We start from the raw sequence: 26141 nt of genomic DNA on the forward strand, positions 1-26141 counted from the left end.
TTTTAAGTCAGACCTTTTACGGCTACTATTACTGTTTATGTAAATGCATTCTGAATGACAGCAACATCCTACCATCCTTCTACAAGAATATATAACCAACTAGGTGATTTATCGCGCCCCGTGCCCCCCCCCGCAATTCACGGACCCCCCGCGCACCTCCCCCCCCACGATTCACGCCCCCTCCCACGATTCACGTCACCCCCCGCACACACACCCCTCCCGCAATTCGCAACCCCCTCCCGCAATTCACGCCCCCTCCCACGCTTTGCGGACCCCCGCCCTCTCCCGCGATCCGCGGACACCTGCGCCCCCTCCCTCCCTTGATTCACGGCACTCCCCACGCCCCTCCCACAATTCACGGCACCCCTAAGCCCCTCTTTAGTCCCCCGTATACTTACACACCCCTATCACTACCCAGCTTCCTGCTCTCCTGAACCGTAACTTCCACCACTGGGGAGTCGCTGACGCTGTTTTGCCCACATGCCCCTATCATGCCTCATAGACCAGCCTCCTGCTCTCATGTACCCTAACTCCCACCCAGTAGGAGGAGACACTGACTCAGAGCCACCATCCTGTACTCCTGTACTGCCACACTGGACCCTAACCCACTGGCAGAAGCTGCACAGTATCTCCCACCCTCCTCTTTAGTCCCCCTTATGCCCACACACCCCTATCACTACCCAGCCTCCTGTTTTCCTGTGTCGTGACCTCCGCCAGTGGGGAGCCGCTGACTCAAAAACACCCTACTATACTATTGCGCACACACACACACCTAAACAACATGCACACACAGCCCCCCCCCCACACCCACAAATGTCACTGTACCATCCACACTATCAATGTACATCTTACTCTGTAACCGCTTTTTAATTAAACAAAACAATACACACCCCCTTCCACATCATATGCTCTCTATTTAACACATTTCACCTATAACTCAAGTTGCAATACAGGCAATCTGTCATACAATTCTAACCATCTTTCTCATATACAAATGTTCACAAATTAAGGGGCGCAGCCCTTACGACGGTGTGAAGAGCGCCCGTAGGGCGCGATGAATCACTATATATATATATATATATATATATATATATATATATATATATATATATATATATATATATATATATATAAACACACACACACAAGGATCCCATGGTGGGGAGGGGGAGAGCGGCACTCAGCAGGACTTGATACTCAAATGAAGGTCACAACTACAGGAATGTAGATCAACGTTTCGGTTTCATCAAAACCTTTTTCAAGATCAACTGTAATACACAATAAACATACCTTATATCCCTGGCTCTGCTGGCTGGGCGTCCCGGGCGCACCTCCGCCTTCCACCATCATCTGCGCCGCCCGCTTCCTCTCTGCATTCCAGCCGCATGGTGATGAGGTCATCTGACCTGTGACCTGCGGCTTCACCGCTCCATTGGACGAGCGGTGGGTTGCCCGGGTAACCGCAGCTGACCGCTGAAAACAAAAATAAAAACACCCACAGTGTAAATCGAAAAGCAGCACATGTCCAAAAAAGCATCAGCACTGTATGAATATAATAAATCAAAGCAATAAATCCTAAGGATGTGATATGAAACATGCTCAGTCACATTCGCATGCTTAATAACAGTAAGTGCATATGCGCAACAGGGTTACAACATGCGATGGGGGAAATGTGTGTCTCCCGGATGCCATGCTGTCTAGATCAATAAAAATACATGAACGTGAATCAGACACTGTAAAGAAAGAAGATCAATTGTTTTACAGAAAACATGTCCTGGGCAGATACTCATTAAGACCATCTGGGGATACTGTGGGCTATCTATAAATCCATGGCGCTTCATGTTGCAGCAAGATCTTTGATCTATCGCCCCCTCTGAGTCCTTTATACCGAAATGTGGCCAAACCATGACCAAATTCACGGAATAGATGGAGAATAGATGGGTGGCGCCACTTGTTTGTCCTTAGTAAATATCCCCAAATTACCAATATTCCCTCATCTTATATAGGGTGCAGTGGCATAACTATAGCTCTGCAGCCCCCACGGTCGCGGGGAGGCGCAGAGAAAGTGTGGGCACCGGGGGGTCTGCGGGGCCCCCATACTGCAGACAGTTTTTGAGGATGCTAGAGGGGGGGGCGCACAGTAGGTAGTTACGCCACTGATGGTGTCAGCCAATCCTTAAGTGCAAAGTAGTGGTAAGGTACTTTGAATAGAGAAATGTGAACAATGGATATGGATACGGCAACTAATTGTGTAATTTATAAAGTATTGATAATAGACTGGATATGGAAAATATTATTTGCTTAAGATATATACAAGTAAATAGTTATAAAAAGGGATATATTTATTTAGTACAATATTAAAAGTTGTGAAAAGAGTTATTTAAAAAAAACAGTTTTTCAAAAAGACATAAAAACATGAGGAAGTAAGAAGAGGACAAATATAGCTATATGCAAGGCATGCCCAAACTATGGCCCTCCAGCTGTTGTGAAACTACACATCCCAGCATGCTTTGCAATAGTTTTAGCATTCTATAATAGCAAAATAGTGGCAAGGCATGATGGGACTTGTAGTTTCACAACAGCTGGAGGTCCATAGTTTGGACATTCCTGCTATATGCTTATCTTTTGTGGTAGGCAGGAGGCAGTGTGTATATAAAGAGAAGGAAAACCCCAAAACCGCACTATCACACTATCATGTAGTGAGAGCAGCACCTTAGGTGAGTATCCTCTGTTAGGCAGGACCCAGAGATAGAGTTCAGATCAAGGGGGGATCAGCGAGGGCGCTGATGTCATATGTCCTCAAATTGACAACCAAATAACATCTAAAAAGAAATCATTTAAAAAAAATTATTTGTTAATATTCAACATACAGTATAACGGGTGCCGGACGGGTTCCCGACAGTCATTTACCCGACGTCGGGATCCCAACTGTCAACATGCCGACAGCCGGGTGCCCGACGGACACCCGCTATTTTCCCTCGTGGGGGTCCACGACCCCCATAGAGGGCGAATAGAATAGGTGGCTCGCGTAGCGAGCCACCGTGCCCGCAAGGGGCTTTTTTGCGCTCGCCATGCTGTCTGACTCCGGGCAGTCGGGATCCCGTCGTCGGGATAATGACTGTCGGGATCCCGACATCGGGATAAAGACTGTCGGGATCCCGACTGTCGGAGTCCCATACCACACCCAGTATAACAGCTTCAGCGTCCTTGCATGTAGACAAAAGTCCGTCAGAACTCATATGAATGGACAGCCGTGGGTACATCATTAAGATGATGGGAGACACGATGAAGACGAGGGAGGAGGCCACCACAGCTGCTCCTCCAATGCCGCTGTGACACCATCCCAGCCAGCAAAAACCCTGGCCCACTAAAACCCCGGCCGCTGCTACTACACTCAGACCCCAGAACCTCGGCCCGCACAGCAGAGGGCTCCTGACCTGTGGGCCTGGCCAAAAATGACCTACAGTGGTGGAAGAGCCCAGTTGCCCCCAGCACCAGGTGAACCTAACAGCACCTCCCCTCCCCCCCCCAGAGAAGCCTCAAGCAGTCGGTATGGCTGCAGTACTGGGGAACAACAGAGGTGGACCTTGACCCATAGACGGCCTAACTACGGCCGTAGGCCTCACTGACTCTCCACCCCCCGCACACTGGCTCTCCCTCCAAACATGGCTTTAACCAGGGCCCCTGACATGCTGCCCCCCCACCCTACAGCAGGACCGCATTAGGATCCATATGTGCTGACTGACTCCGGTGGCTGCTGTAGGGGAGAACCATTTGGCCCATCTAGTCTGCCCCTTTTTTTATCCTGGGTTAAGGAGGGGAAGGATTGTCACAGGCTCTTTAATGAAAGTAATGTATCGGTTATTTTCAAAGAAACCAACATAGGACCTAATTAGGCACTAGTAAGGCTAGAGTGCTTGGTTGGTGGTGCTCCCAAAATAGTTCAGCAATGAAGCTAACAGATAAACAGGGGGATGTCCGGAGGGTTTTTGGGGCACACTTGTAAAGATATAAGTAATGGTTATATTGAGAGAATTTAAAATCTAACTTTTATTACACAATTCTAAAATAGAGAGACGTCACTCAAATTAAGTACATATGTGCATAGGTAAATTATCTGGACAATTTAAATAGTCTATTCATTAAATCACAGGCGAAAATGATTTATACACGGAATCCACCTTCAATGATATATATTTACACCAATTTGGCTTTGACTACCCTGTGTCTTATAGATCAATAGGGACAAATCCCATGTGATTCGACAGGATATGTTCAAACGTTGTTCTTGTATCCACTCATGAGTCTTCGGTCCTTATTCTGGTTGGTGCGGTAATATCCGCGTGCGTTCGTGCCGCCGATGTTTTGTGTCTGCGCATGTGCAGAGGCGTCTCTGCGCATGTGCGAACGGAACGCACGGCCACATTCCGCATGAAATGTGTACACTACGAACAGGGGGTGGAGAGGGGCGTGAAGGGCTGTTTGGGCTCATTACCATATGTTTACACCCCGCGTTTCATGGGCGTTCCCATGCAAACGCTGGGCGTACGTATGGTAATGCGGTCGTGACGCACATGTAGGGGGCGGACATATGACATCGCCGGATGTCAGCTGCCCGCCCAGATCCCTGCTTTTGCACGGAGAAATGTCTGTGTGGTCTGAGGTTGCGGGAGCTGCCTGGCCACTCGGTCCTGCATTCGATGGTCTGCGACCATCGAATGATGGGGGAGGTTCCCTGAGATGGAGGAGGTGTATTCATGACGCACGGTGCTGGCCGCATATTCGGATCCGACCTCACCGATCAGAATAAGGGCCTTAATTATGACTTAATAATAATTACACTTGTTTAAGATATAGGCGTCCTAAACCCCGCCTTCCATACGGATCGCCAACTCCGTCCGTACGTGGTAAGAAGCTGTCCGAACAGACCGCACGTGTATTTCTCATGAATACACCTCCTCCATCTCAGGGAACCTCCCCCATCATTTGATGGTCGCAGAATGCAGGACCGAGTGGTTGTGGGCCCGGAAGTGGCGGGCTACCGGCTGGTCGATATCTTCGCCCGCTAGGCAATTCTTTATAGCCGAGCGGTGGGCTGCTGCTCGTTCGCGGAAAGGCCGGCTGGTTTGGCCTACATACAAGTAACGGCAGGGGCACTGAATAATATATACGACAAATGGCGTAGTGCATGTCACCACTTGGTGGATGTTATATTTGTGACCGGATATGGGATGTCAGTGGTCTTGAGGAAGGGGCATTTAGCTCCGAAACTGTCGACCATGCAAACTGACATTGTTTTCACCACTATGATTTAAGTTTACCACGTTTAATTTGAGTGCCGCCTCCTGTTTTCATTCATTTGAAGATCGCTATTATACACATATATATATTTTTTTTTCTATGTACGGCGCTGCGGACACTTTGCGGCGCCTTATTAATAAACGTACTACTACATATATATACACACTTGTTGATTCATCGCAACCTATGGTCGCTCTTCACACCATTATAAGGGGCTCCGCCCCTAAACCTGTGAACAGTTTTATTGTGTGAAATATCATTTGTATTATATGGAGGATTCCCTGCATTGCTACTTTAGTTGCAGTTGCGGGGGTGCTGTGGGGAGGGTCAGGTGTGATGGGTCCTGTGAGTGGGGCAAGCCCTGTGGTGTTGCGGGTGGGTGAGGTTTGGGTGCGTGTGGGTGTACTGCGGGGTGCAGTAGTGTGGTTGCAGGGATGGCGAGGGTTGGTGCAGAGGTAATTTTGTTGGGATGGGTTATCATCAGTGGTCACAGGGGGACTACCACAGTGTCACCCTAGAGGGGCCTAGGAGAATAGTGTGGGACTGTTTTAGGGAACCCTTTGTCATAGGGTCCTCACCTGGACCCTACTTCCCCCCATTTGATTTGCTGGCATCCTATTCATTTGAACCCACTCCAGTCAATGGCTAGAAGTATTCATAAACAAGGTACTTGTTTCCTAGCACGGCGCTAACATAGTAAAATCGCATTGCATCGCATGCCGCTATATAGTGACATGTGATGCGTTCAATGCGATTTCACTCACTCACTCCAGCTCACTGTTTGCCGCTCTCTGGCTCATCTGGATCACTGTTTACCTCATCTGGGTCAATGTTTACCCTCACTGGTAATCCTGCCCCCTGTCACATCCTCACAGAAATCTCTCTGTGGGTGATTTTGTGAGAGGAGAGGATGTATATTTGAGAACTACTGATATTTTCCTGTGATTTGCTTCTTTAGGCTGAAATGGCATCTGCGCTGAATTTGTTTACGCTGCCTCAGTCGGGGGAGGAGGCGATAGCGTTCTGTCAAGGGCGCAACCTCCTTCCCGTGTTGCAGATGTGTGATAACGGACACGCTAGGAGGCTTTCTGTCCGAGAGAAGATGTGGCGCTGCCACGTTAAAGTCTGCAGATTGAAGGTGAGCGTGCGAGCCGCGCACTGGTTCCCGGGGTGCCGCTTGTCTTGGTCACCATGGTGAGATTAATTTATGCCTGGGCCCAGGAGCTGACCTCAATCCAGTTTTGCCAGGAGGAGCTGGATATATCGAAAAAGACTGCCGTCTTATATAACAGATGGATGAGAGAGGCCTGCACGTTTGCCCTACTGTCGCAGCTTCAGCGGCAGATTGACGGGCCCGGGAAGATCGTGGAGGTCGACGAATCCATGTTTGTATGCAGGAAATATAATGTTGGCCGCATGCTCCCACAGCAGTGGGTTTTTGGGGGTATCTGCTGTGAGACGGGCCAGTGCTTCTTTTGTATGGTGCCTTGAAGAGATGCTGCCACATTGATGGCGGCGATTGTGGACAACATTGAGGCAGGCACCACAGACGAACTGCAACGTGCAGGGTATTATCATCAGGGCCGCCGAGAGGCGGGGGGGGGGGGTACATTTTACCTGGGCCCGGGCCTGCCAGGGGGGCCCGGGTCTGGACACTCACTAAAAAAAAATATATTTATTGGGGCTGCGGGTGCGTCGGAAGGACTAGGACCTGTCCGACCGCCCGCCCATGTGTCCGGCCACCCGCCCGTCAGCTGCGGCTGCCACAGCCTTCCCCTGTCTGTCCTTCCCCTGCACACAGAGAGACAGACGCTAGAAGTCATAGTTCACCTCTAGCGTCTGACAGGAAGCACAGCTCTGCACTTCCTGGTAACGCTGCCGGGCTGTGCTCCCTGTCAGAGACGCTGGAAGTGAAAAATGACTTCTAATGTCTGTCTCTCTGTGCGCAGGGGAAGGCAGGGTAAGGCAGGGGCAGCAGCAGCTGACGGGCGGGTGGCCGGGCACATATTAACCCCTTGGCAATGAGCTAGAACCCCTGGCAATGGAAATAAACCCCCCTTGGCAACGAGCAAGAACCACTGGCAAAAAAAATTAAACACTGGGCAACATTTAATAACCCCTTGGCAATGAGCAAGATCCCCTGGCAATGGACATTAACCCCCCCTTGGCAACGAGCAAGAACCCCTGGCAAAGTACATTAACCCCCCTTGGCAATGAGCATTAACCCCTGGGAACAAATATAAACCCGTTGGCAACAAGCAATAACCCCTGGCAATGCATATTAACCCCTTGGCAATGAGCAAGAACCCCTGGCAACAGGCATTAACCCCCCCCCCCCCTCCTTGGCAATGAGCAAGAACCCCTGGCAACGGACATTAACTCCCCTTGACAACAAACAATAACCCCTGCAATGCATATTAACCCCTTGGTAAAGGACATTGACCCCCCCTTGGCAATGGACATTAAGCACCTTGGCAACAAGCAGGTAATTTATAATTTATTAGAAGCCTTACTGTGGGGGGCAACGTGTGTATCAATTTTTGTGTGACATCCCATTTTTTTGGGACGGTCCTGCAGGAATTAGACACTGCATGCGTCTAATTAGGCAGGGAGGCTGAGGGCATGGCCAGCAGTTCACACAGCACTGGCCATGCCCTCACAGAAACAAAACGGAGCCCAAAAATTTTTGGCGCATGCCTCCGGCACCCACATATACAGTTTTATTTTCTCCACTGCCGTAGTTGGGAGGTATGCATTAGGTGTGAGGGGCACTGCAATGTGTGGCATAATGTGTCAGGGGCATTACAGTGTGCAGCATAGTATCAGGCATTGCGGTGTGCTGCATCATGTTTCAGAGAAATGGCGGTGTGTGGCAAAATGTATCGGGCATTACAGTGTGCAGCATATTGCGCAGGGGCATTATGGTGTGCGGCATAGTATCAGGGGAATTGTTCAAATTTTAGTAGCTCTCGGGGACGTTTTTTAAGGTTGGAGACCACTGGACTAGGAGAGCCGGCATGGGGTTAGCTGTGTCTGTGCAGCGGCGGCCACACACCAACTCACGCCTGCGCATGCGCAGTCTAATGCCGGGCAGCGTCTGAGCACTCGCTTAGACACTGCCCGGCTGTTCTCAACCCGGCGTGCGGCCTGCGCTGCGTGATTCGATCATAGGTCACGCTGCGCAGGCTACAGCGCTGACCACCAGCGCCGGAACCTGCTTGCCGCTGGGCCTCCCACATCATACCCGACGCCGGAACCTGCTCGCCGCCGGGCCTCCCACTTCCTCCCACATCATACCCTACGCCGGTACCTGCTCGCCGCCGGGCCTCCCACGTCGCACCTGTCTACTGACGCCTTTCCCCCTCCGCTGCTCAGAAAAAGTAAGTCAGTGTGGGGGCACAGGGGGCAAATTTCTTTAAGGGATGCCAATCCCGGGAATCCCGGGATTGAGCATATTTCAATCCCAGTGATATTGGTGCATAAGATTTCTGTTGCCATCCCTTACATAGAAATGACCTCCTAGACCTAATTTGTCTCTGTCCCTGCATCCCCACCATCTCTGTCCCCACCGTCTGGCCCTTCGACACCACCGTCTCTGTCCCTGCATCCCCACCATTCCTCTCACTGTCCCTGAATTTTGCCTCAATCTGTGTGGCATAATGTGAATTTTGTGTCATTCCATGTGACATAATGTGAATTTTAAGATATTCCATGTGAATTTTGGCTCATTCTGTGTAGCATAATGTGTAAGGGGCAAGTATAAGGAGTCTACCTTTGCATTGCATAAAGGGTATATGGTGTGGTACACACCCCTATATCCTTTAATGGCCACACTTCTTTTTTGTAGCTCGCCACTCCAGGGTGCCCCGTGACGCTGTTGTACCGGGGCCCAGGATTTCTCTTGGCAGCCCTGATTACCATGCACAAGTTAACCATACAGTAGGTACAATTTTGTAGATCCTACAACAGGCGTGCATACGCAAAATATCGAGCGCATGTGGGGCACGTGCAAGTGGCACAACAAGCGTCAGAGGGGTACGGCATGCCACATGTTGAAGTTGTACCTCCAAGAGTTTATTTGGAGGCAAACATTGGGTGCGGAGAACCCTTTTGAAAGAGCCCTGTTCGCACTGACCCTCCTTCCTAAAGAGGACTGATGTTTTAATTATTATCTTTTTATTGTAAATTATTATTCATGATTTATTATAGTATATTTTATCTTTCTAATGCTGCTTTCCCACTGCAGACCCGTTTTAAGTTACAGGTAATCTTAAACGGTATTTAGCATTCCCACTGCAGCAGATTACAGTTTGAAATGCCATTTAAGTCCCATTCCCATTGCAAAAGTTTTAGCTCTTCAAAACCTTTTTACAGCATTGGTGCGCAGTGGTGCTAGTAATATATACATTGCTCACCTGTGCCAGCAATGTATATATTACTGGCTGATAAGTGATTTAAATGCAAATGAGTCCCTCACAGCTGTTGTAAGCTGTGTGTGCACAGTTCTCTCTGCATTCTGACTTGCGTTTGACTCATTTGCCATAAAACAGAATACCCCAAGCCAAGCAAGGTAACACCCCCATGTCCATTTGCTGGATCAATTTTAATATAATGATGATGATGATGCTACTGTATACGGTATTAACAATAATAATAATGTGTGAGTGGCATCAGGATTGGATGCTTGCTGGCACTTGCAGTACCACAGCAGCAGGTTGTATACACTGTATGGCAGACAGGACACACTTTATATATACAGTATGGTAGTTGGTACAGACAGGGGGCCCGGCCACCATGTACCTACCTCGCTCTCCAGTTCGCGGTGTTACTGTTGAATTGCGGAGTGTGTAACGGCCGGATACAGGCACCAGAAGTAGCGGCTGCCATGGGAACAGAACACAGCTCCAGTCACCGGCGCCATAACAGCCGGATAAAACGCACCAATAGCAACGCAGCCGCGTTTGCATCGCCTAACACACACCCATCAGTGATTGGCTACAAGAGTGAATGAACAAGAGCCAGTGTATGTATAGTGCAGGGCGGCTGGGTTTGGAGAGCTGACTGAGGAAGAATGTATGTGCTGCATGGTTGCGCTGCAGCCGGTTCAGAAAAATGCTGTGGATGGTGGCATTCCGGGGGCAAGACAGAGCAGGTCTCCGTGTTCAGCGGGGGGGGGGCGGGGCGAGCAGGCCGGGAGGGGCGGAGCGCCCAGCTTGTGTGGCCGGGCGGGGGAGCAGGACTGCCGGGCGGTGAGCGACAGCGGGACGGCGCCGGTGAGCGACAGCGGGACGGCGCCGGTGAGCAGCGGTGAGTATATGACGCTGCGGGCGGGGAGGGGGGTGGCAAGGGAGGGAGCAGACAGCTGGACTGAAAGCCGCGCATCTTTCAGCCCGGCTGCTGTATACACATTCAGCGATGATGGCTCAAATATGAGCCATCCTCGCTGCATCTGCTGGTAAAACCGTTTAAGATGCATTCCCATTGCACCTTAAACGGTAGATTACCGGCTAAAACCCTGCTTGGAAAACGGGTTGAAATACCGTTTAACTTTAAACGGTATTTCAACTCTGGCGCTTTCCCACTGCAGCCTTAAACGGTATTTTGCCCTCAAAAATAGGCAATATACCGTTTTAAGGCTGCAGTGGGAAAGGGGCATTATCTTTATTGTTATTGAATCATTATTATTATTATTATTATCATCTTTATCATTATTTTTCATATATTTCAGTAAAAATGACAGTTCTTGTTAACACATGTCGTCATAACTCTCTCAGATGTATGATATGGCTGGTGTGAATGTGTTCCTAAAACACCGCCACTATCCACGCCAGCCCGAAGCGTGGCGAGCGGAAGTGGAATGCGTCCTCCGACCCCACTATCCACGTCGGCGTGGAGTTGATTTTATATAGCCCGAAGCGTGGTGAGCGCAGTGAGGGGACGTGGGTTACTTTACATGTATTCCGCGTGCCCACGCGGGGCTCACTGCGCTCGCCACGCTTCACGCTTGCCACATTATATAAAGTCAACTCCACACCGACGTGGTTAGTGGGGGTATGAAAAGGTCAGAGGACGCGTTCCGCTGCCGCTCGCCACGCTTCGGGGTGGCGTGGATAGTGGGTGTGACGCAAAAAAATGCCAGAGGTGCATTACATGGCATAGTAAGCACCTATCACATCTCATGGCATGGGTGCTTATACAATCAAATATCGCATCACGTTTGGTGCCATGCGATCCTATGCGATATTTAATTGTATAAGCACTCCTGTGCACTTAACATGGACATCGCATCGCACGCATCGCACAACACTACGTATACGGTACGCGATGCGATTTTCCTACGCAGAATAGTCCACTAAGCTATGCGCCGTTCTAGGAAACAAGTACCATAAAAAAAAAAAAAGTACCATAAAAATTTGACAGGGTCTATTCAAATTCATGAGTAAACAACTAATCAAAGTGTGTCTATGATCTGCGGCGGTCCGTTTGCATAAGTTTACCCTTCTTTTGTGATGCAGGCCATGGTTCTTTGTTGCCTCCCTGGGACTATAGATGGAATTAAGTCCATTGGTGATGCAGTGGTGTCAGGAAATACACGGCCTCCTGTCCCCGCTCATTGGTGGTGTAGTCGTGTCCGGGATGCTGGCAGCCGCAGCTAGTTCCTGCTGTGGCTCCGCACTTCTGGGTCTGAATTCAGTTGGTTGTGCAGCGGTGGCTGGGATTCAAAAGGCCACCTGTCCCCACTCGTTGGTGGTGTAGCGGTAGCCTGGAAGCTGCTAGCCGCAGCTCGGCCCTGCTGTAACGCTGCACTTCCGGGTTTGTGAGTTTTCACAGAGGGATCTCGCGAGAGTACATAGTATGCAGGATGTTACTGCTGTACACCTGACGACGGGGCGGTTATCTCCCCAAAACGTTGTAATAAATCTCACTTGTTTATCTGAAATTCTGGAGTGCTGTGCATTGGGGTATCCTTCAATCTACACCCCCACACCTGTTGAGAGTATGTATATATAGATCAGAGTTGCCTACTCTCCCACATTCTGCGGGAGTCTCCCGATTTTTAGCAGAGCCTCCCGGTGCCCCGCAAACCTTTAGCTTTCTCCCGTTTTTTGCGGGTCCCAGCGCGAAAACCAGGACTGCGCATGCGCGAGTGCCGCAAATTGTGATGTCGGGCTGGCCCTAGCACATTTACAGACAGCGGAACTCTATCCCACGTCACAGCCTGCTGCTGCTGCTGCCGCCCGGCCAGTGTATGACATGGCAGGGTGACAGCTGCCCCTGGACCTATCTGCTTTCAGCTTAGAGCGGGCAGCCAATTGCAAGGCATCATGCTGCTTTCCCTATTCCCTTCACAAGTAGCCCGGGGAACCTCTGCACACGCCCTGCTGCTCCATGAGTCCGTGACTGCACATGGAAGAGGAGAATGCTCAGCCCCCACCATCCTCGGCTTGTTTATCTGTCTGGCCAGCCCCACTCCCTGCCCATACACACACACACACAGTATACTGGATTTATATATATATATATATATATATATATATATATAATGGATGGGGGTGATAATCATATATGTGTGTATAATGGATGATGTAGGGGGGTGATAGGATTATACATATAATGGATGGGGGGGGGGGGTGATAGGCATATATGTGTATACAGATGGGGGTGATTTACATACAATATGACTGCTGCCCTCGAATGGTAAAAATACTACCATTGAAACAAAAACATTGATCATTGATGGTAGTGAAACATCGAAATGCAAAGTCCATCCCTACTACAATCTCCCTGAAACTAGTTTTCAATAGTAGGCATGTATATATACATACCTCCCAACAGTCCTGATTTTATTGGGACAGTCCCGATTGTCAGGGCCTGTCCCGCTGTCCCACCCGCGGGCGGCAGTGTCCCGCGGTGTGGGGGGGCTGTTGGGAGTCCCCCCTGTCAGCTGCTAAGCAGCGGGGAAAAACACTGTGGGCATGGCTGGGGGCATGGCTAGAGGCTCACAGAGCCTCTGGGTCATGCCCCCATAGCGGCAAAATGGGGGCGTGGCCTCGCGGTAGAGCCGCGAGTATAGGCCACGCCCCTAAACTAGGGCACGCCCCCGAAAATTTCAACGCGCCTCCGGCGCGCAGCAGCAGCGTCCCGCCTGCCGAACTGCCAAAGTTGAGAGCTATGTACAGCATGGACAGCCCAGGGATCCCATCCAGCACACCAGTGCCAGAGGACCAAACAGGGTGCAGCTCTATGCAATTACAGAGAGGCAGCATCTTCACCTACACTGATGAAGAGGTGGAGAGAGTGCTCTTTAAGGACAACATATTGCTCATGGAAGGGCATCTGGGCCCTGAGGACATCTACAAACAGATTTAGAAACTCAAGTGCAGGGAAACAGACTTTCTCCTACACGGAGTAACCCTGTCTGAGTATTATCGGGAACGCCTAATACCAAGGGGATTCCGTGTAAGGAATGTGCCCACCATAGGACGGCACAGTCAAGACTTTTGCAGAAAGTGGACAAGCATCCTAAACAAGTGCAGCCTGGATCTGCTAGTACTTGTTATAGAGGAGTCCGGGAAAGAACTTAAAAAAACCAGGGACAGTATCATACAGTACGAGGCAGAACACCTCGTCTCACTATCCTCTGATACCTCCCAGGACTGGCTATCCAAGCTCAAACAACAATGTGACGGCTACCGCAATGACCTCATAAAGTTTAAACGCAATAAATTACAAACTGTAAAGGAAGACTACGAGCACAATCAAGTGTATCGATGGTAAACGGGGGAGAGAGACAACATACACAACGCTCCAAACCAGCACAAGGGTGGCGGAGACGCAGGGAGGCACGAGTGGGGGCACACGCATCGTCCAATAGTGACACAGATCCAGCCAATCTGGACTCAGAAGGAGCGGCCATTATGAGAGACATCCCTTTGGGGAACCCCAATACACAGTCCAAAAAGTCAAAAAACGCAGGTCGGCCACCCGTAGGGGAGGCCAGAACCAGAGGATTCACAAAAAGGAATCCCCCACAAGATCTTTAGTGTATAATTTATCCCAAAGGCACCTAACGGACACAGAATCCAGCGTCCTGGAAAAGGGCTGTCCTTCGTGCCTACCACCAGCCACGACGAACTTAATTGGAAGATCGAACTGCACCGGTTCTCCAGAAAGCTTCGGCTTGGAGAATACTTCCAGGATAAACCCGATCTCCGCACACCACTGGAGCATCAAGATTTTATAAATAAAAAATCTACCTCTTAATTCGACCCCCCCCTCTCAAAATTCTTCCATAAAATCCTTTGTGCGTCTAATGGATGAGTCCATGGAGAAATATTCCAAGGGGCCACATCTAAACATTACAACATGTCCAGATCAGAGTGGGCAGCACTAAAGAAACTTGGTGGGTACCAGGATATCGTTATACGCCCCACCGATAAGGGCAGGGGCATCGTGGTACCCGATCTAGAATACTATAGGGCCGAGATCGGGCAGCAATTGGCCGACAGTAACACGTATGCCAAACTAGACTGTGACCCAACAGTTCCGTATAAGAAAGAACTGGACGAGATCTTGGAGATGGCAGTGAATGAGGGTACCATCACTGACCAGCTGAGGAAAGCCCTTTCTCAACAACACCCAAGGGTCCCGCTATTCTTTACAGTACCAAAAATACATAAAAGTTTAACATCGCCCCCGGGGAGACCCATAATTTCGGCCCAAGACAGCATTTACCAGCCCATCTCCCTGTTCCTGGATTCCATCCTACAACCACTTATCCTTAAGCAAAAGGGTTACATTAAGGACACGACCTGTTTCCTCTTAAAATGAAGAGAAGTAGACGCAATACCTCAAGACACGATTCGATGTGTCATAGATATTTGCAGTCTATATACAAGCATCCCCCAAGACAGCGGCCTTCAGGTGATGCGGGAGTTCCTCACTTGAGAAAACTACAGAGGGTTCGACATAGACCTATTCTTACAACTACTGTCTTTAACTCTAAAGAGGAACTACTTTCTTTTCGACAACAAGCATTACCAGCAACTGAACGGCTGCTCAATGGGGAGTAACGTGTCGCCCTCCTTCGCCAACATCTTCATGTTTTACGAAGAGAGGGCCATGTTTTTTGAAGATCCTAGCACAGCGGCGAACATCCTACTGTATACGCGGTACATTGACGACCTCTTCCTCCTGTGGACAGGGGGGGAGGAGGCTCTCAAATCCTTGCTTGCCTCGATCAACGCCAGAGAATCACCCATTAGAATTACACATCAGTATTCCACCCATACAATTAATTACCTGGATGTGCAAGTCTCCATCAACAATGGGAAGCTAGAAACCATCATCTTCAACAAACCTACAGATAAGAACACCCTGCTTAAAGCTAACAGCCACCATCCAAGGTCCCTCATTAGAGGCCTCCCGAGATCACAAATGATCCGGGCAGCTAGGATAACCAGTAATCCATCATTACTTCCAGCCGAATTAGACCGTATGGTGGACAAGTTTGTAGCCAGGGGATACAGCATCAGAGATCTGGAGCAACAAAAACAAGAAGTGCTGCAGATTCCAAGAGAAGAATTGATGACATCTAAGACCAAAGCAAAAAAGGCAGTCATCCCATGGGTCTCCAGGTACAACACCAGCAGCCCAGTTATACCACGGGCGACAAGAGCCCTTTGGCCCATCATAGCCACAGATAAAGAGCTCCCGTGCTATAGGAACACACGACCGATGGTCTGTTACAGCAGAGGGAAGAACTTGAAAGACCACCTGGTACATTCAGACATCTCCGACTTTAACAAAGCCGAGGTACCACGCAACTTCATGACCCGCCAACCAGGTTGCTACCGATGCATTAAATGCACGACATGTGAAAAGATGACAATTGGGAGCACGTTCTCGAATAGGGACGGCAGCAAAACCTACTCCATCAGGCATGTGCTGCATTGCAGATCCTCCTTCATCGTTTATCTCATAACATGTCCGTGCCATTTACAATACGTGGGAAAAACGGTGAGGACGGTGAGGACGGTGAGGGAGCGCATGGCACTACATCGGTCTGCGATCAAGAATGCTCTCCAATCCAAAGCATCAGACCAACCGGTGGCTAGACACTTCTTCGAGTCAAAACACACCCTGAAGGACATGAAGTTTATAGTAATAGATCATGTACCAGCTTCTAATAGAGGAGGGGACAGAGAAGGCGCACTTCTGTGCTGTGAGTCCAAATGGATCCACCTACTGGATTGCTGCAAGCCCAAGGGCCTCAATGACAGACTGTCGTTCGGTGTGTTCAAATAACACAGTGGAACCTAAGGGCAGAAGAGCCCTTTAGCGGGTCAGGTCGGACCCCCATCTGGACCCTATCCCCCATAACAGCCCCTACCAGGGACACCAAAATGCTCCTTTCCTGTACCCACACCGGGGTTGGTGCAAAGAATAGCTCCTTCCCGAACCCTGATCCGTGATGCCCCAATTCTCAGCTTTGCCCAGCTTTTCCCTTCCCTCTTCCTCCTTCTTCCCTTCCCCTCTCTCTCTTCTCTCCCCTCCTCCTTCCCCCGTCCTCTTTCCCCTTCCATATTGCGTATGTATTATGTCTGCTATTTTAGGGACAACTCCCGGTTCCGTGGCATTCTGCCCATCCTGCCCCTCTGGCACTCTCAGTTTGTTCATAGAACGAAAGAATATGTACGTCCACTCATGGTAGTCCATACAACTGTTTTTAAACTTTTCTTTATTGTTTAATATTCACTATGTCACAGCAAATATTTACAGCCTGGCGGATTAGTGCACGCTCTTATTACAGCACTTACAATGTGGTTTTCTGTATTCACAGCATGGTCCCGTCTGCGGGAACGGAGAGGCTCCTGACAGCGGTATCCGGGCAACAGGGACGCTCTTACGTCACACTCACCCGACCGCTACACTGGTATCCTAGCAACTGAACAGCCGCCGCGCGCCTGTACAGCGCGTATGGCCGGAAGCTACGTCAGACGCCGTCTCCAGCCCCGTACACGGAACCTCATCAACACACTGGCGGTGGGGTATTTAAGCTAAGAAGTTTTCACTTTTAAATTGTACACCTTGAAAAAGGAGCACGTTTGCTCCGAAACGTTGGAGTTTTCTATATAAAGTTTTTCACAAAGCCCGCTGAGTGCCGCCTCTGTCTCCAGTCGACATCTATCCATCCCTCCAGGAAGGCACCAACGGCAGATGCTTTTAGAGGGACGAGTGCCAGGCAGACTTCGCTAGCTATATATATATATCTATATCTATATCTATATATATGTATGATATATATATATATATATATTTCTTTTTTAAAATCTCCTTGTGTCTGTAGAAGTATTATTTGTCACACTGCACTAGTTAGAATACTTTAGCTTTTGTCCTATCTGTAATGCTGCTACACTGGTTTATGGCTTGCTGCGCTTTGTAATGTTATTACAGGTTTGGAACATCTGGGCACCCGTAGTTGTAGTACAGAGAGGACTCCAGGACTACAGGATGACGTCAGAGAGAGCGGTGTCACGTGACCTGGCAGGAAGTCCCCCCTGGTGTCTGCAATGCACACGGAGCTGGCCGGATTCCATTCCGAATACACACATCACAGGCTGAGGTATATAATCTGTGTATTACTGTATTTCCTGTGTGACCTCTGCACCCTGCACTCACCAAGCACATTGCACTGTATGGGAACTGCCTTAGGTCCTGAGGGAAATGGCTGCTGCCCTGGTAACGTGACGCTGACCCCTCATGGTGTAACATTGTTATTGCCCTGATGACTACACTTGCTGGTTACACAGGTCCGTGCAGTGCGGCCTCTTCCTGTATTCAGGTCTCTGGGTGCCAGGTCTGTGGTGTATACAGTGTAGGAAGGCAGCCCCGGCGGCTGGGTCATTTGTACAGAGTGCCAGTCCCCTATGGCAGCTATAGATATATATATATATATATATATATATATATATATATATATATATATATTTATACACAACGATGAGGCCGGCACTCAGGTCTGCAGGTGGATGCCTGTTGCTTGCTCCGGTGCCCTCTTTCAAAAGGGGTGTCCTTAGGAAATATGCTGCAACAAATAAGTGGCACTCGGAGGCTTGTTTAAATGGTGAAAAAACAGGAATATTTATTTCCCTGCACTAGGAATAAATATTCCTGTTTTTTCACCATTTAAACAAGCCTCCGAGTGCCACTTATTTGTTGCAGTATATATATTTATATATAGAACAGAAGGGGCAGGTACCTGACCTGGTAGTGGTATACGGCCAATCCCCTATGACAGCTATAGAGATACATTATATATACATATTTATATATAGAACAGAAGGGGCAGGTACCTGACCTGGTAGTGGTATACGGCCAGTCCCCTATGACAGCTATAGAGATACATTATATATACATATTTATATATAGAACAGAAGGGGCAGGTACCTGACCTGGTAGCGGTATACGGCCAATCCCCTATGACAGCTATAGAGATACATTATATATACATATTTATATATAGAACAGAAGGGGCAGGTACCTGACCTGGTAGTGGTATACGGCCAATCCCCTATGACCGCTATAGAGATACATTATATATACATATTTATATATAGAACAGAAGGGGCAGATGCCTGACCTGGTAGTGGTATACGGCCAATCCCCTATGACAGCTATAGAGATACATTATATATACATATTTATATATAGAACAGAAGGGGCAGGTGCCTGACCTGGTAGTGGTATACAGCCAATCCCCTATGACAGCTATAGAGAGATACATTATATATACATATTTATATATAGAACAGAAGGGGCAGGTACCTGACCTGGTAGCGGTATACGGCCAGTCCCCTATGACGCTATAGAGATACATTATATATACATATTTATATATAGAACAGAAGGGGCAGATACCTGACCTGGTAGTGGTATACGGCCAATCCCCTATGACAGCTATAGAGATACATTATATATACATATTTATATATAGAACAGAAGGGGCAGGTACCTGACCTGGTAGTGGTATACGGCCAGTCCCCTATGACAGCTATAGAGATACATTATATATACATATTTATATATAGAACAGAAGGGGCAGGTACCTGACCTGGTAGCGGTATACGGCCAATCCCCTATGACAGCTATAGAGATACATTATATATACATATTTATATATAGAACAGAAGAGGCATATACCTGACCTGGTAGTGGTATACGGCCAGTCCCCTATGACAGCTATAGAGATACATTATATATAGATATTTATATATAGAACAGAAGGGGCAGGTTCCTGACCTGGTAGTGGTATACGGCCAATCCTCTATGACAGCTATAGAGAGATACATTATATATACATATTTATATATAGAACAGAAGGGGCAGGTACCTGACCTGGTAGCGGTATACGGCCAATCCCCTATGACAGCTATAGAGATACATTATATATACATATTTATATATAGAACAGAAGGGGCAGGTACCTGACCTGGTAGCGGTATACGGCCAGTCCCCTATGACGCTATAGAGATACATTATATATACATATTTATATATAGAACAGAAGGGGCAGATACCTGACCTGGTAGTGGTATACGGCCAGTCCCCTATGCCAGCTATAGAGAGATACATTATATATACATATTTATATATAGAACAGAAGGGGCAGGTACCTGACCTGGTAGCGGTATACGGCCAGTCCCCTATGACGCTATAGAGATACATTATATATACATATTTATATATAGAACAGAAGAGGCAGGTACTTGACCTGGTTGTGGTATACGGCCAATCCCCTATGACTGCTATAGAGATACATTATATATACATATTTATATATAGAACAGAAGGGGCAGGTACCTGACCTGGTAGTGGTATACGGCCAATCCCCTATGACAGCTATAGAGAGATACATTATATATACATATTTATATATAGAACAGAAGGGGCAGGTACCTGACCTGGTAGTGTTATACGGCCAACCCCCTATGACAGCTATAGAGATACATTATATATACATAGTTATATATAGAACAGAAGGGGCAGATACCTGACCTGGTAGTGGTATACGGCCAGTCCCCTATGCCAGCTATAGAGAGATACATTATATATACATATTTATATATAGAACAGAAGGGGCAGGTACCTGACCTGGTAGTGGTATACGGCCAATCCCCTATGACAGCTATAGAGATACATTATATATATATATTTATATATAGAACAGAAGAGGCATGTACCTGACCTGGTAGTGGTATACGGCCAGTCCCCTATGACAGCTATAGAGATACATTATATATAGATATTTATATATAGAACAGAAGAGGCAGGTACTTGACCTGGTTGTGGTATACGGCCAATCCCCTATGACTGCTATAGAGATACATTATATATACATATTTATATATAGAACAGAAGGGGCAGGTACCTGACCTGGTAGTGGTATACGGCCAATCCCCTATGACAGCTATAGAGAGATACATTATATATACATATTTATATATAGAACAGAAGGGGCAGGTACCTGACCTGGTAGTGTTATACGGCCAACCCCCTATGACAGCTATAGAGATACATTATATATACATAGTTATATATAGAACAGAAGGGGCAGATACCTGACCTGGTAGTGGTATACGGCCAGTCCCCTATGCCAGCTATAGAGAGATACATTATATATACATATTTATATATAGAACAGAAGGGGCAGGTACCTGACCTGGTAGTGGTATACGGCCAATCCCCTATGACAGCTATAGAGATACATTATATATACATATTTATATATAGAACAGAAGAGGCATGTACCTGACCTGGTAGTGGTATACGGCCAGTCCCCTATGACAGCTATAGAGATACATTATATATAGATATTTATATATAGAACAGAAGGGGCGGGTACCTTACCTGGTAGTGGTATACGACCAATCCCCTATGACAGCTATAGAGATACATTATATATACATATTTATATATAGAACAGAAGGAACGGGTACCTGACCTGGTAGTGGTATACGGCCAATCTCCTATGACAGCTATAGAGATACATTATATATACATATTTATATATTGAACAAAAGGGGCAGGTACCTGACCTGGTAGTGGTATACGGCCAAACCCCTATGACAGCTATAGAGATACATTATATATACATATTTATATATAGAACAGAAGGAACAGGTACCTGACCTGGTAGTGGTATACGGCCAATCCCCTATGACAGCTATAGAGAGAGATACATTATATATACATATTTATATATAGAACAGAAGGGGCAGGTACCTGACCTGGTAGTGGTATACGGCCAATCCCCTATGACAGCTATAGAGAGATACATTATATATACATATTTATATATAGAACAGAAGGGGCAGGTACCTGACCTGGTAGCGGTATACGGCCAATCCCCTATGACAGCTATAGAGATACATTATATATACATAGTTATATATAGAACAGAAGGGGCAGGTACCTGACCTGGTAGTGGTATATGGCCAATCCCCTATGACAGTATCCTAAAACAAGATCCCCTATTAGTCAATATCCTACCCGAGAAACCTGCTTTCATTTTTTGGAGGAACCGAACACTTAGAGACAGACTAGCCCCTCAAAACTGAAATTACCAAAAAAGAGACATGGGTGAAAACGCACCCCAGAAGTATTTCACAAATGTGAGGGTACAAGATGCATAACATGTACTCACATTACCCATAAGTCTAATACACAAAATAACCGACAAAGAAAACGCAACACACCAAATAACAGCCGTATAACATGTAAGACGGAAATCACTATTTGCAGGCTTACTTGCCCTTGTGGGCTGAGATACATTGGCAGAACATCCAGAAAACAAAAATTAGATTTTTAGAACATCGCAGTAAAATCCTGAAACAGATGTTTACCCATAGTGTCTCTAGACACTGTTCGGAGAAACACGCAGGGAATCCAAAAGATCTAACTGTTATAGGATTAGAACATATACCAAAAACAGCCAGGGGCGGGGACGGTTTCAAAAAGTTGTACAAACAAGAAGTACTAAGGATGTTTCTAATGCAATCATTACATCCTGATGGACTGAATTAAACATTATTATATAAATAGATAATGAGATAAGACCAATCCTTTCCTTCTCCTCCTCTTCCTCCTCCTCTCTTTTTTTCTCTTTTCCTTTTTTTTTTTATATCCCCTACATTTCAAATAATTTTGTTTCTTACCCTTCTACAGCAATAGATGTTATATTTAAAGCTAGTGGTTATAGTGATCTATACATCTTTAGCATACTCCATACCATAGAATGCATCATTTACATGAAAAGATCAAATCAATATACTAAAGATGAAGATATATATATATATATATATATATATATATATTCTTGGGTAGCTCGGCACTGCTGCTGAATGAAATGAATGTCCGTGGTGCCTTCCCTCAATAAGATACAAATACGGGACCTTACTGAGCCGGGTCAGGGACTCCAATAAGGTGGAGTGCCGCCCACCTTATTGGAGTCCCTGACCCGGCTCAGTAAGGTCCCGTATTTGAATATATATATATATATATAAAATGGTGTCTTGGTTGTTCTGTTGTTTACATGTAATGAATATTTATAATTATGTGGCAGAAATATGTCGGACTATGTAAAACTATACATGAGTTTCATATACCAGAAAATAACAATTATGACGTTAATGCGTTCCACGAACTATGAGGCTTGTCTAATTGTTTAAATAGAAATGTAAAGTTACCACAGATTAATTTCTGTACCACGTGTGCGACATAATGCTAATTACAAAGGTATATAAACACCACCACTGACCAGATCAAATCACCTTTAGAATAGTAGCAAGCAGCTGCGAAACGCATAAGATGTCATTTGTGTGTGTGATCATATTGCAACCCGAAAATATTGGGTGTCCTGGGGGGTGTTTGGGGTCCTTGTGTATTTTCGGGAAAACATACAGTATATACATGGAATTGATGGATTGGCAATATTAAGAAATTCATGTTTATGTCATCGATTTGTAAATGCAAATGATTAATTAAAATGTCCTTTATTATAAGGTTATCTGCACTACATTCTCTTCTCGCTGTCTCCCTCTACATATATGGATTAAATCCGTGGGAAAAGCGATATTTTTATATTTCCAGATTTAGCTTCATCAGCTGCTGTTTGCCAGTTGGAATTTACATTCATGCTTCATTATATGTCTACAGATTGTAAGTGCAATCTTTAAATAAAACTCATCTCTTTTAAAAAAAGACCATTTGCACTATGGGTGACATTTAATAGGTGCGTTTTCGGGTTTTTGGCGATAATTAGGCAACAAAATGGCGTTATCGCATTTTTTTCTAAATCGCCAATTTAATAGGGTGATCTAAGTCCCGGAAATCGCACATTTTGTGCGATATCTCGCACTTTCTCACTTGCCGGTAAAAAGTCACATTTTTATCGCATCCAGATGTTTTCCCATTCTAAAGTATACAAATCGCTTATTTAATGGCATGCGCAAACAGAATTCACATTTTTGAGGTGTTTAAAAATCATACTTTTTTCAGACCAGGTTCTGATGGGTGAATTGGCCCAGAAGCAACTTTGGTCAAGTGCAGAAATGGTTAATTTTCTCACAGGTGTCCTCATTTCTATTCATAAACTGACCCTACATATTCCCTAAACATCATTAAGGACACCTGTGAGGGTTTGAGAGATGGAGATTGGGCAGAGTGATGTGGAGTTGGCTCTTTGTGATTTTGACCATTTGGAGGAGCTGCGCACCAGATCCAGGTACCCCGAGTACTTTGTGCTTCACGTAAGTATCGTGCTAGGCTGTACCTGGACTCCCTCTCTGATCAACAGGTTGTGGGGATGTTTTGGCTGAACCGCAATAACCTGTTGGACTTATATGAGCAGGTGAGAGATGATTTGGACCCTTACGGGGGTGCCAACTATGCAGTGTCTGGGCTGCATAAATTAATGTGTGCCCTCTACTTCTTGGCCACAGGCTCCAATCAGTCTGTGACCTCATGGTCATTGGGGGTCTCACAAGCCACTTTCTCTAAGCATTTCACTCAAGTGTTAATTGCTTTCAAAAAGTTGTGGTGCACATACATCAGATTCCCACGTTGTGAGTCCGAGTGGCAGGACCTTAAGGGGGCTTTCTATTGAAAGAGTGATAACGACCTTCAACTGTATTCAGACACCACAGGACCAAATGCTGACATGTCAGGAGAACATTGGAAGTGTTCTAACTTTTTATTGGCATTTTTCATATTTATACCATACGATACAGGCATCCCCTCCCTTCAGAGGAGGGGATATTAGAAAAAAACATACATATTTAAATATAATAAACCCTTTAGGAGGGTTTAAAATCCAAATATTGGTTCATCGTGCTCGTGTGTCCCGTCTCTTTCGTCATAATAGGAGTGAACTTCTAAGAATGGGAGTAATTCTTCCAGGAGTCTAAATTACGTTATATTCTCTTCAGTAACTGCCCAATAACATGGGTTCCATTAAAATCTATTCCCTTATACGGAAATGTATATTCTACTTCCAGATGTATATATGATCGCTCATTGCCATGGAATGTCCTTCAGCAGTTTTCTCGTGTCTGGCCCTAGTCACGAGACTACATCAACTTCTGGTTTTTATTTATGTTAATTGAGATTTCTAGCAAAATCTGAAACTTAGAATATACATTGGTTCTTAAGTGTTTCAGGTCTTGGAAGATGGGACCAACATATTGTTTAATGCCTTGTAACTTATAGTTCTTGTGATACCTTGTAAATGGCAGGAATCTTCTTATATAACTAATATAATCTTTACTAAGATAATCTCCATCACTATCGGCTCTCCTTATTTCCAAACGTGCTGGGAGCCATAGATTGCACCCACATTGGGCTTCGGGCACCGCACGTGAGGGGACACATCTACGTCACTAGGCGTGGGTGGCACTCTCTGAACGTGCAGGTGGTATGTGATGCTACCCTGAAAATTCTCAGCGTGGTTGCAGGATACCCAGGGAACTGAAATGACGCCTATATTCTGCGGGCACTCAGCCCTCTGGGACCGATTCCAGGAACAACAAATGCCGGAGGGCTGTCTACTTGGTAAGTACATTTTGCTATATACAAATGTTTGTTCGGTACTTGTTTCCTAGAACGGCCACAATCGTGAGTGATCGTGGCTCTTAATTAAGGGACACGATCCTCACGATGTGGCCGATTTTTTTCAATTTTTTCCATTTGATTGACAGAAATCGGGTCAATCGGTCGGTCGCGACCAATTAAAATCGGCCGCGATGCGACCGACCGATTGACCCGATTTTTCCATAGACTTCAATGTTAAAAAATCTTTTAACATTGAAATCGGTCGGTCTTGTGCCATTATAATGGCACAAGATGAGATGGACTTGATTAAGTCCATCTCACATAGGGAAAAATTATAAAAAAGGTGAAATGGGCCAATATGACCCATTTCACATTTTTTATGTGCCCGCCATGACCCCACGATAGACGTGAACCCGAAGCGTGGCGAGCGCAGCGAGCCCGCGAGGGGCGGCGGTGCGCGTCCTCCGACCTTTTCATTCCCCTACTATCCACTAGGGCGTGGAGTGAGAATATAATAGTGTGGCGAGCGCAGCGAGCCACCGAGCCCGAAGCGTGGCGAGCGCAGCGAGCCCCGCGAGGGGACGCGTATACCTGTGAAGTTACCGCCAACGTCACTGCTTAATGTGACAGGCAGCCGGCTAAGGCAGCGGGGGCAGCAGCGGCATACTAACGCCCGAGCAAAGGTGAGGGAGGGGGGCTTCCAAATTCCTGTGGTGGGTTTTGCTGGGGCA

At 46.8% G+C, this 26141-nt stretch overlaps 1 protein-coding gene across 1 annotated transcript in view; it reads left to right on the forward strand.

Annotated features, from left to right (window-relative positions):
* Positions 1–17612: 17612 nt before the first annotated feature.
* Positions 17613–26141, forward strand: part of LOC146075910 (uncharacterized) — a 30190-nt gene continuing 21661 nt past the window's right edge. The window contains exon 1 of the mRNA XM_083185599.1: positions 17613–17926. The gene's annotated coding sequence lies outside the window, so the exon portion shown is untranslated. The remainder of the gene's footprint in view (positions 17927–26141) is intronic.

Source organism: Crinia signifera, chromosome 4 (genome assembly GCF_055691185.1).
Source record: "Crinia signifera chromosome 4, ASM5569118v1, whole genome shotgun sequence".
In the NCBI taxonomy this organism is placed as follows: domain Eukaryota; kingdom Metazoa; phylum Chordata; class Amphibia; order Anura; family Myobatrachidae; genus Crinia; species Crinia signifera.